Consider the following 11490-nt stretch of genomic DNA (forward strand, 5'->3'; position numbering starts at 1 on the left):
AGCAAATTTGATATGTGATTCCCAATTTTTTTTCAATAAAAAAAATTAATATCAAAGGAAGTGATTGAAAAATTTGTATTAGGAAAATTATAGTTTTACTAGGTTTTCTCATTTAGTGGAAAACTTGAAATAAGTTGAGACTTCTTCAATTCAATGAGATTGCCTCAAACTCATTCCAATTTGATTGAATTAAAATTTCCTTTAGGATTTTACCAAATACCATCAAACTAATGACCAAAACAATCCTGGTTTTTTACTAATTGTGATTTTATTACTTACGCCCGGATATAAGTATTCACAAAAGCAAGCCAGTCTCCATTGTTTATATACCCATATTTCCAGACTATCATGTTTCAATAATAATAATAATAATAATAATAATAATAATAATAAAATCCATTTTAAAATAAATTTTGTAACTTTTGTTTCCCAACTATCTTGAAAATTTTTCATGCGGCTCAAATTTCGAAACTCTTCAAAGTAGTCATCTTGCATTTTGTGCAATAAAGTTGAAGTCAATAGCTTGTTGGTGAACTACAGTTATGGGGTGTTTGTTTTAGTGGATTTGAAAGTCATGGGAGTTGGAATTACAAGATTTTTCCAAATCATGTGTTTGGTTTGAGGGATTTGAAAAAGATATTGTAGTTGGAAATACTTTATCAATGGTTTTGGATGAATTTGGAACTACACCCAAATTGGGTGTAGTTCCAACTCCATGCTTTGGAACTCCAATAAATTACTATTTTTCATTAATATTTGATAATATATAAAACTAGTACTTTGGAACTCCAATAAATTACTATTTTTCATTAATATTTGATAATATATAAAACTATTGATTATTTTCTAAAATACTAAATAAAATATATTATAGTGTAATTAATATTAGTAGTATAATATATAATAGATATATTATATTAAATTAATTATTTGAATAAATAATTAATATATTATATTTTATTATAATAAATTAAGTATTAATAATTATATTAATTATTCATAATATTTAAAATTTGAATTCATATTTACATAAAATATTAAATAAAATATATTATAGTGTAATTAATATTAGCAGTATAATATATAATAGATATATTGTATTAAATTAATTATTTGAATAAATAATTAATATATTATATTTTATTATAATAAATTAAGTATTAATAATTATATTAATTATTCATAATATTTGAAATTTGAATTCATATTTACATAAAATAAAATATAGATTTTATAATATATATATTACTTATTTTGAATTCATATTTATAAACACATATTTTTCAAAATACTAATTCTAGATCCCTCCAGACCAAACACGAAAATTACTTTTGATCCAGGCGTTGCAAATACATCTACAGCCAAACATTTGGATTTGACTCTCACGAATTTTTCAAATATAAGGATTTGTAAATCTGAATCAGCTGCGTTTTCATACATTCAACCAAACGCACCCTTAATGGAGTTGATAATGTACTAATGAGAATGACAGAAGGCTGCTACACACAGATATATATATATATATATAAGCTGGAAAATAAGACTTGTCTATATCTTAATTTTTTAGATTCATTGTCATGGATCATCTGTAGCTTTGATTTGTTCAATGGTTCTTAGCCATAATATTACACATTAAACACTTATTAAAGTTCATAAACTACATGTTGTATTTAATTAACAACAAGAGCAACATTTTAATAGTCATAATTCAAAACGGAAAGAAATAATATTTCATTGTTCTTTCTCTCTCGATAAGCATGTATTAAAATCGCTTTACACTATGATTATTATAAATCATTGAAATAAAAGTCTATTTTTAGTCTAAAAAATTAATTTATTCACTCAAGCTCAAAATGATAGTTTATTTATTAGTATATTTTTCTTGATATTTTTTCTTAATATTTTTCTAATTTAAAATTATCAAGAAAAAATAAATATGACAATTATAATGAAAAAAAATCTCTACTAAATACGGAGGTCCAACGCCCACAAGATGTGCATGGTGATAAAGAAAAAAAAGTGGCTGCATGTGCATATTAATATAAAATATTAATATTGTATTGACTTTAATCAGGCTTTATTAAATTTCCTTATTGGATTTTTTCTAATATTGTATTGACTTTATAATTTGGTCATTTTTTTCTCTAATCAATAAGGCTTTCAACCATTATCATTAATTATTGCATATACTACTTCAATACAAGTTGATATATTCAACTTGTTTTATCTTCTCTGAAGGAAAAAAATTGCAAGCTAGTACAATGGCAGCCAGTACAATGGCAGTCCATGCAACTAATAATAAAAGAAGAAAGTAATCATAACTCATTGGATTAATTGCAACCACTTCCATGGACATGAGGTTTACGAACAACATAAAATGTCCATATTTAAAAAAAAATTATTTTAAATTATTTGTGAAACACATGAGCTGCCATATACGCCTTAAAAATTTAAATTAAAAATTAGAGTAATGTTAATTTAAATCGTATTTTAAATTAATTTTTTATGATATTAATTTAAAGGAAAAATTAATGTTTACTCCTCAAGAATTTCAAAACTTCCCAAACAGCCTTCTAAGTTTTGAATAACTTAGACATGCCTTACTTTATTGTTTCACTTTTATTTTGCCCCCTACATTATGGAATTCTATCATTACCCTTAAACCTTTTTGCATACATTTTTTCATTCTTTTTGCATTCCTTTTTGCATGTACTCATTTCTTAAACAGAGAGTTTATTTCTTAAACAGAAAGATCATTTCTTTAAACAAAAACCTCATTTCTTAAACAAAGAGCTCATTTCTTTAAACAAATAACTCATTTTTTAAACAGAAAACTCATTTTCTAAACAAAAAACTCATTTTTTTAAACAGAAACATTGATATTTAAACAGAAAAACCAATATTTACATGACAAATTAATCCTGGGTATAAAACCAATTAATCTTGGACACTCATACATATTTAAATAGAAACAACAATATTTAAGTACTTTTTTAAACGTAAACGCTATATATTAAGCAGAAACATCAATAGGTAAACAAAGACAAACAAGCATAAAGATGGACGTTATTTATTATATGGAGATAACGATATTTACATTAAAAATTTAATAAATTTGTGAAAAAAAATTTAGGTTAGCATGATTACATTATAACTACAAATAAACTTATAACTACAACCAAAAGAATTTAGGTTAGCATGAAGAGTAATACATGTACTCATTTCTTAAATAAAGAACTCATTTTTTAAATAAAGAACTCATTTCTAAACAGAGAGCTCATTTCTTAAACAGAGAGCTCATTTCTTTAAACAGAAACCTCATTTCCTAAACAGAAAACTCATTTCTTAAACAGAAACCTCATTTTTTTAAACAGAAACTCATTTTTTAAAACAGAAACATTGATATTTAAACAAAAAAGCCAATATTTACAGGATAAATTAATCCTGGGTATAAAAACCAATTAATCTTGGCCACTCGTACATATTTAAATAGAAACAACAATATTTAAGAACTTTTTTAAACGTAAACGCTATATATTAAGCAGAACTACAAATAAACTTATAACTACAACCAAAAGAATTTAGGTTAGCATGAAGAGTAATACATGTACTCATTTCTTAAATAAAGAACTCATTTCTAAACAGAGGGTTCATTTTTTAAACAGAGAGCTCATTTCTTTAAACAGAAACCTCATTTCCTAAATAGAAAACTCATTTCTTAAAGAGAAACCTCATTTTTTTAAACAGAAACTCATTTTTTAAAACGGAAACATTGATATTTAAACAGAAAAGCCAATATTTACAGGATAAAATAATCCTGGGTATAAAAACCAATTAATCTTGGCCACTCGTACATATTTAAATAGAAACAACAATATTTAAGAACTTTTTTAAACGTAAACGCTATATACTAAGCAGAAACATCAATAGGTAAACAAAGACAAACAAGTATAAAGATGGATGTTGTTTATTATATGGAGATAACGATATTTACATTAAAAATTTAATAAGTTTGTGGAAAAAAATTTAGGTTAGCATGATTACATTATAACTACAAATAAAAGAATTTAGGTTACCATAAAAAGTAATGCATGTACTCATTTCTTAAACAAAGAACTCATTTCTAAAACAGAGTTCATTTCTTTAAACAGAAATCTCATTTTTTTTTTTAAACAGTAAACTCATTTTTTAAACAGAAACATTGATATTTAAACAAAAAAACCAATATTTATGTGACAAATTAATCATGGGTATAAAAACCAATTAATCTTGGCCACTCGTACATATTTAAATAGAAACAATAATATTTAAGCACTTTTTTAGACATAAACGCAATATATTATACAGAAACATCGATAGTTAAACAAAGACAAACAAGCATAAAAATGGTCATTCTTTATTGTATGGAGATAACGATATTTACATTAAAAATTTAATAAGTTTGTTGCAAAAAAATTATGTTAGCATGATTACATTATAACTACAAACAAAAGAATTTAGGTTAGCATGAAGAGTAATGCATGTACTCATTTCTTAAACAGAAAACTTATTTTTTAAACAGAACCTCATATTTTAAATAGAAACCTCATATTTTAAACAGAAGCCTCATGTTTTAAATAGAAACTCATTGCACCCAAACGCATTATAGTCAAACCCTGTCACACTTGCCACAACTTCCCACGCAAGGGACAATTTCATCCAAAAAAGTCCAAATTAACTCTATCAATCATTGTTAGATGCTTGGGGGTGGGGTTTAAAAAATCATTGTATTCAAAAGGATGGGGTTTTTATGGATATTCAAATTTAGGGAGAGAATATGTGCATATTGCAAACTTTGTGGGTGTTTTTAGCAACTTCCACTAATTTAAATTTGGATTCAAATTAAATGTGTCACTACACCATATTAGGTCTTCCCCGGCGTTTTTATTAACATTTGGTGGCTTTTATAAACGCCAGTAAATCACTCCAGGGTGACTTTGGAAAACGCCGGTGAAAACACTGTGTAAACTAACGTCGCTAATGTAGTAGAGTTTGTTGTCTAAAAATGGTAATAAAGTTAGCGGCGTTTGATCATAACATGCCGGCAATGTTGAAGCCAATTCTTTGAGAGCAGCCAGGTTTCACTGGCGTTTAACATATAAATGCCACCAATGTTCCGGCGTTTATCAAACAAAAACACCGACAAAAGTACATGGTTGAACACTGATTTTTTGATTTATTGGCTGCATTGCAAGTAATAAAATGCCGACGAAGGGCCGGAATTTTCTGAATAAAATGCCACAAAAATATGGCGGTATGTATATTTCTTTGTTAATTATGGCTGCATTTTAAAGTAAAAACGCCGGTAATTGGATAAATCCTGTAATACATTTTTTTCTTCAGATTTTTGCATTTAATACCTGCAATAAATTTGAATATTACCTAAAACCCAAATTAAACTTCAAGATTGTCCAAATATTAATAAAAAGAAATATGAAACCAAAAAATAATGTACAATCTTGTATGTGAATGCCACAAAGACATATAAATTTAATCAACTTATAGATCTTCAATCTCATTCACAATCATAAGTATTTAACAAAATATGACAGTTACAATTGTTAGAAAATTTCATAGACACCAAGAAGATTCAAAGATCACATAAAATCTCATAAAAAAGTGGAAAAGAAATCAAACATTCATTGGTCTTGATCATCAAACCTCCTAAGAATGCATTAATGTTCTGGAGAAGCCTGATTCTACAAAAATGATTTAGAGTATTAGTATTAAACAAAGCACAACATTATATGTTTAATGTACAATTACCTGAACATGCACACTAGACCCGTCTATGTTAACCTTAGGGGTCCTAGATCCGATGCATTGATTCTGCAATAATTACAATTACATGTTTAAAATATAATTTGGCAACATAATTGTTATGAATGGACCAATAAATAAGTACTAGAAACTTATAGAGAGTATCACCCAATCATACACATGCAAACACATAAATGAAATAATAACTTATGATTATGGAAGTATCCAAAGTATTTGACTACTAGTTTACAAATTTGAAATACCTACGATTGAGAAGATGATCCACCTATGGTAGGTAGAGGGATTGTTGCTACTGGGAATTGCTGTTGCAAGAAAGTATAAAGAGCGTTGTAATTAGCATGTTCTCAGCCAAGCTCATCTTCCATCTTCTGGAACTTTTCATCCATTTGTTGGTGAAATTCTATGCACTCAGATGAATGACCATCACATGTTGTGAGATGATGACTACCTGAATGACCGTAATATGAAGTAGGTGTAAGACCAAATCCAAACCCTTTTACTCGGCCATGTTGCTCTTTTCCAATCACTTGAATCAAAATTTTTATTTCAACCATTCCCTTATTCCCATTGACTGATTCATATTTAGATAGTTTTTCATTTGCCTTTTCCTACATTTATGTAAATGGCTTTTAATAAATGTCATTTCTGAAGAAATCAATAGAAGAAAGAATAATGACCGAAGACTTAGTACCATAATCTCTCCTATCTCTTTATTCAAATATGAGCCATCTTTTTTAGTATGGGTTGCTTTAAAAAACTCAAAACGTCCTATTTTCTTTCCACTTCTAAGCTCCTAAATCAAGAAAATATAGATTAGTAACGGTTACCAGCAAAGCGTACTCTTTGGAAAATAATCATACATAGCCAAATATTGAATCTTGAAAGACTTAACAATTTTTTACCATTTCCTTTTCTTTTCTCGTGAAAGTTTTTGAATCAGAAGTGTGTGTGCACTTTTGTTGCTTTCTGATTCCTGCATAATAATATGAACATTAAATTACATATGTAAGATACCATGATTATTACATTAAAAATAAAAAATATATTATTCGAACCTCCCCTTTCCTCGAGTACCAAAAATAAACTAACTCTTCCCATTTCCAGCTAATAGTCCCTTATGGATGCTTCTCTTTATTTGCTTGCAGCCCATCCTCTATTTTGAAATATTTTCTCTTCAAATCATCTTTGTTGTCCATCCATTGCTTTCCCAAAGACTTAAGCACATAGACTTTTGGGATCTCAAGAACAAAGTGTGTCTATTTGACAACCAAAAATAATTTCAAGCAAATATTATGACCTTAATAAGATTGTTTTGTAAATAAAGAACACCTTATGCATAACACAAATTTAAGCATAAAAATATACCTCGATGAAATTTAATAGTTCATCCTTTAATGTTTTTGGCACTTTATGCCAACTCTCGTATTGAAGACTGATCTTCTGGCTAGATCGAGCAATCATACCTAGGAATGAAGAGAACAATTGTGCCTCAGGCCCAATTGGTTGTCCAAGCCGGTTTGCACTGACCAACACTTTCTCTTCTAGAGGTACCACCCACAACTCTTTCAAAGTTATTTGTCCTCTTCCTTTACTGCTACCAGCATTGTCAACTGTAACATATCATGTGCCCATTCATCAAGACAAAATGGTTTAATCCATTACTTAAAAAGTTGTATTTGGAAATCAATTGTACAAAATACCTATTTTTACATTAACCACTCCACTGGTATTTTCAAGTATGTTACCATGGTCTTTGTTTTCATCATTTCCATTATTGTTTGAATCAATATTTGATGAATGAGTTGAGGTGCGAGGTTGAGCATATGGTATTAGAGAAGTTGAAATATCAACTTCATTAGTTGTAGCATCATTGCAACTGGTATTTGTTTCATATTGGATTACTTTCATATCCTTCAATTTTGATCTTGGCATCTTGATGTTATCTACATCACATCATAATGAAAGGTATACATCAAACAAGAATAAATACTAAAAAATAAATGTTCACATTAACCAATTGCTCTAATCCTTAGCATATGATATTTTGCTGAAATTATTAGGTACGTTTCATGTTTTTGTATGGTTATATATTAAACCTGACATGGCTTTGTCTATTTATGCTTATGCAGGAAGGTTACAAGGTTCCAGAAGTTTCCAAGGCATTTACCGTTTGCTTGCTTTGAATTTTCCTTACAAAGAAGTTTGTATGATGTTTGCTTAGTTTAGCACCTCACAACTCTGTAGAAGACAAGAAATACATGAATGAAGAAGTAATAAGGAAATGAAAATGTTATGCTTGTGAAACAATTGTTGGATTAAAGGAAATAATTGCAGGTATAATTAGTCCATATGAAATTACTAATATATTAATCAAATAATTAATCAAATTATACAATCTCATAATGTATTGAACCTCAATATCTTGGTGTTTGCTATACCTAGAGGCATAGACCGTGTTAATTTACAAAAGATAATTTTCATATCACACCAACCCTGATTTTCTTGGTCAGGATCCAATTCATGCAATATCATCTAGATGCATGGCCTGTAGTTGAAAACCTGATTTATTTGGTAATTTGGTTGTCCTTTCATAAATTAAATTTTGGTTTGAAAATGAACACAAGAAAAAGATATAGAGAGGACCATCACACATCCCTCTCTTCTGACTTTTGAGTAGATATTAGTACCTGAAAAAAATAAGAATGTCATCCTATTTGTATCTGATTAACTGTCCAAATTTATATCTTTCACTTTTCTTTCTTTTTTTCACATCATGTATCTAATGAACTTCCTATATAGCCACACTTTCGATGACTACTTTTCTCTGTTCTTATTTTGTTCTGTGTTTTCAAAGGATTATTCTCTTGACACTAAGGATTTCTATTCACTTTTTCTCATGTTTGAACCTTGTTGATCTAATATTTCTTGAACACAGGCCTCAAATCGGAATGATAAGATATAATGCACTTTGTTTGTTGAGGCTTTGCTCATCATGCTTTCAAGTCATGGGTAATAGCGAAACCTTCATCTATGAGTCCCCGTGAGGTAAGAAAAGGTACGTCAAGCTAAGTGACATTCAACAAGCGCTTCTTGGGAAGCAACCCAAGCACTTACTGTTTTGTTAGATGTTAGTTTAGTGTTTCCATGAATAAGACGTTAAGTGTTGGTGTCTATATGTTTTGATGCATCACTATGATTCCCTTGTGGATGAGTTGGTGTTGTCATGTGTTTAAATGTCTATGGTGAAATTGTTGGTCGTTTGAGCATGTTTTACGTTTTTCTCTGGTATATTATGCATGCTAGAAGCAGGCTCTGAGTGTTTTTATATATGCAGGAATTTTCTACAAAGCCTGCAATTCCCCTAAGGCATCCAGAGAAAATGCATGGGCGTGTGGAATTTCCACACGCCGGTGAGTCTCTATTAAGATCTCATCCAGAGAAGTTACATGGGCATGCATTTGCCCCTGCGAATGACCTTGTGAGATGCACACACTCGTGGGTATTTTCCACATCGGCGTGTGTCTTCTTGCAGAGATTTAGAGATTTTTCCCAAGAAAACACAGGGGCGTGGACTCACCCTTGTGGATGACCCTCTGATAAACATACGAGTGTGAGTGATTTTTGCACGCCCGTATGGGTCTCTACAGAGGAGCTCTTTTCCATCTTGAGAATACACAGAGTCGTGCTAGTGCCCCTGTGAACTGGTCCTGTACATGCCCACGCCCGTGCGGAATTTCTGCACAGGCATGTGAAACACTTAGAGTTTTCTTGGGCTAGACAGATAAGCTACAAGGGCGTGGAGATGCCCATATGGGTCAGGCGCATGGGTGTGGGTATTTTCTACACGCTGGTGTGTATGCATTCAGAGAGACTTTAGTGTTTTCCCTAGAGTGTACAGGAGCGTGCACCTGCCCCTGTGAAGCTCTCCTGTAAAGCCACACGGGCGTGGGTAATTTCCACATGCCCTTGTGGATGTACAGAATTCCAAGAGACGCGAGTTTTCCTTAAAATCTCTTTGAGTTTCTTTTCCATTATCCTCTCAAATGCTTAGTTGTAGATGGATTATTCGGGCACCTTGACCCCAAAGAGAGCATATGGAGTGCTATGCGGTTAGGGCTAATATGAACCAGGAGTGTCCAAGGCCACATTCTTTTCCCGACCTGCATATTGATATTTGCAAGTGGTTATGAGTAGGTTGGTGAACTGCCGTGAAGATAGAACTATCGTCCTGAGCCGGCAGGAGCTTTTGTATCTTTATTCGATGGTTCAGAGCACACCAATCCATCTTGGGTATATCATCGCAGAGTATATACGACATCAGGTACTATATGCTATATTAGGAGTGATTTTCTTGGACCCCTACATCACAAGACTGGTAATGGGTATGGGCCTCTGGACAGATTCGAGTGGCCGAGAAGGCGAGTATACCTGTTCCCCTGGGCATAGAGACGTTAAGGCTGATGGGGTTGGTTCACAGAGTTCGGTCTGGAGTGTATGCTCTGAATACACCTGATAAGTGCTTGAGTAAAAAGGAAGCAAAGATAGGCTATAAAGACACAATGTTGGGAGTTCTTGTTCAATTCAAGGACCAAAACACGAGAGGAGTTCATAAACGTGGAGATATGTGCCAACTTCCAAGAAGATTCAAGTCAATTCACTAGTTGGAAGGACACAAAGGCAACCACATCTTCATGTTCCTTCTCTTTGTAAAGATTGCAAGACCTCTCAAAGATACGTCGATGAAGAAAAGTTTTATAGCCTACCACATGGATGTGTTCCCGGACATATGGCCTCAAGAGAAGAGTGTTTGGACCACATTATTGTGAAAAGTACTGTAGCAAACTATAGCAATTACACTGTAGCAGTATTGTAGCAAAATTACTATTCACGTGGCCGCGTGGAAAATCTACATGGGTGCGTGAGGGCACGTAACAGACGCGGTTTGGGCTTTAAATAGGCCGTTTGCCCTATTTTTGAGGGACTTTTGACGAGGGTTTGGGCGAGCACTTTGAAGGCAAGGCGGCTAGGGTTTTGGAGGAGGTCTTTGGCGATATTGGGGCATCAATCACCAACTTTGATTGATCCTCTCTCCGTCAGAGCATAGAGAGAGCCTTTGGTGACCTAGCTTCTGAGAAAGATACTTCAAGACGTTGGGCGACCCATCAAGGCCATCATCACGAATTTAAGGGGGTTTTACTACATGGTTTTCATTGCTTTCATTGTATCAATCATTGTTTTGTAACTTGCTCCATGGAGGGCTAAACCTTAGTAGGTATTTGGGCATGTGAACCCTAGGATCATGTTTTTGCTAATGATATGCTTTATGTTTCTATTAAATCCGAGTTGATTTGAGTTTTAATCTTGTATTCCCATTGCTTGCTTGTTTAATTAATCCTTGTGGTTTATTGGATTTGTATGAATTGTTACTTTGATGTGAGAGAGGTCTCCATTAGAGTTAGAACTTCAAGGTTAAAGAGGGTTGAGAGGGTGAGCCATGAGATAGTGGAGTGTCCCCTTTCCCTTCAGATTGAGTGTTTCCTATCTCCGTATTCCCTAAACTCTATGCAACCATATTTAGTGTGAGGCATGAGATTGAGAGATTTCTCCACTGGGACCTTGTAGGGGGTTAGAGATCCTTCGCCGGGAATTAGGGTTGGATCTATCTTCAGG

The sequence above is a fragment of the Dioscorea cayenensis genome, chromosome 12, assembly GCF_009730915.1.
Source record: "Dioscorea cayenensis subsp. rotundata cultivar TDr96_F1 chromosome 12, TDr96_F1_v2_PseudoChromosome.rev07_lg8_w22 25.fasta, whole genome shotgun sequence".
Lineage (NCBI taxonomy): Eukaryota > Viridiplantae > Streptophyta > Magnoliopsida > Dioscoreales > Dioscoreaceae > Dioscorea > Dioscorea cayenensis.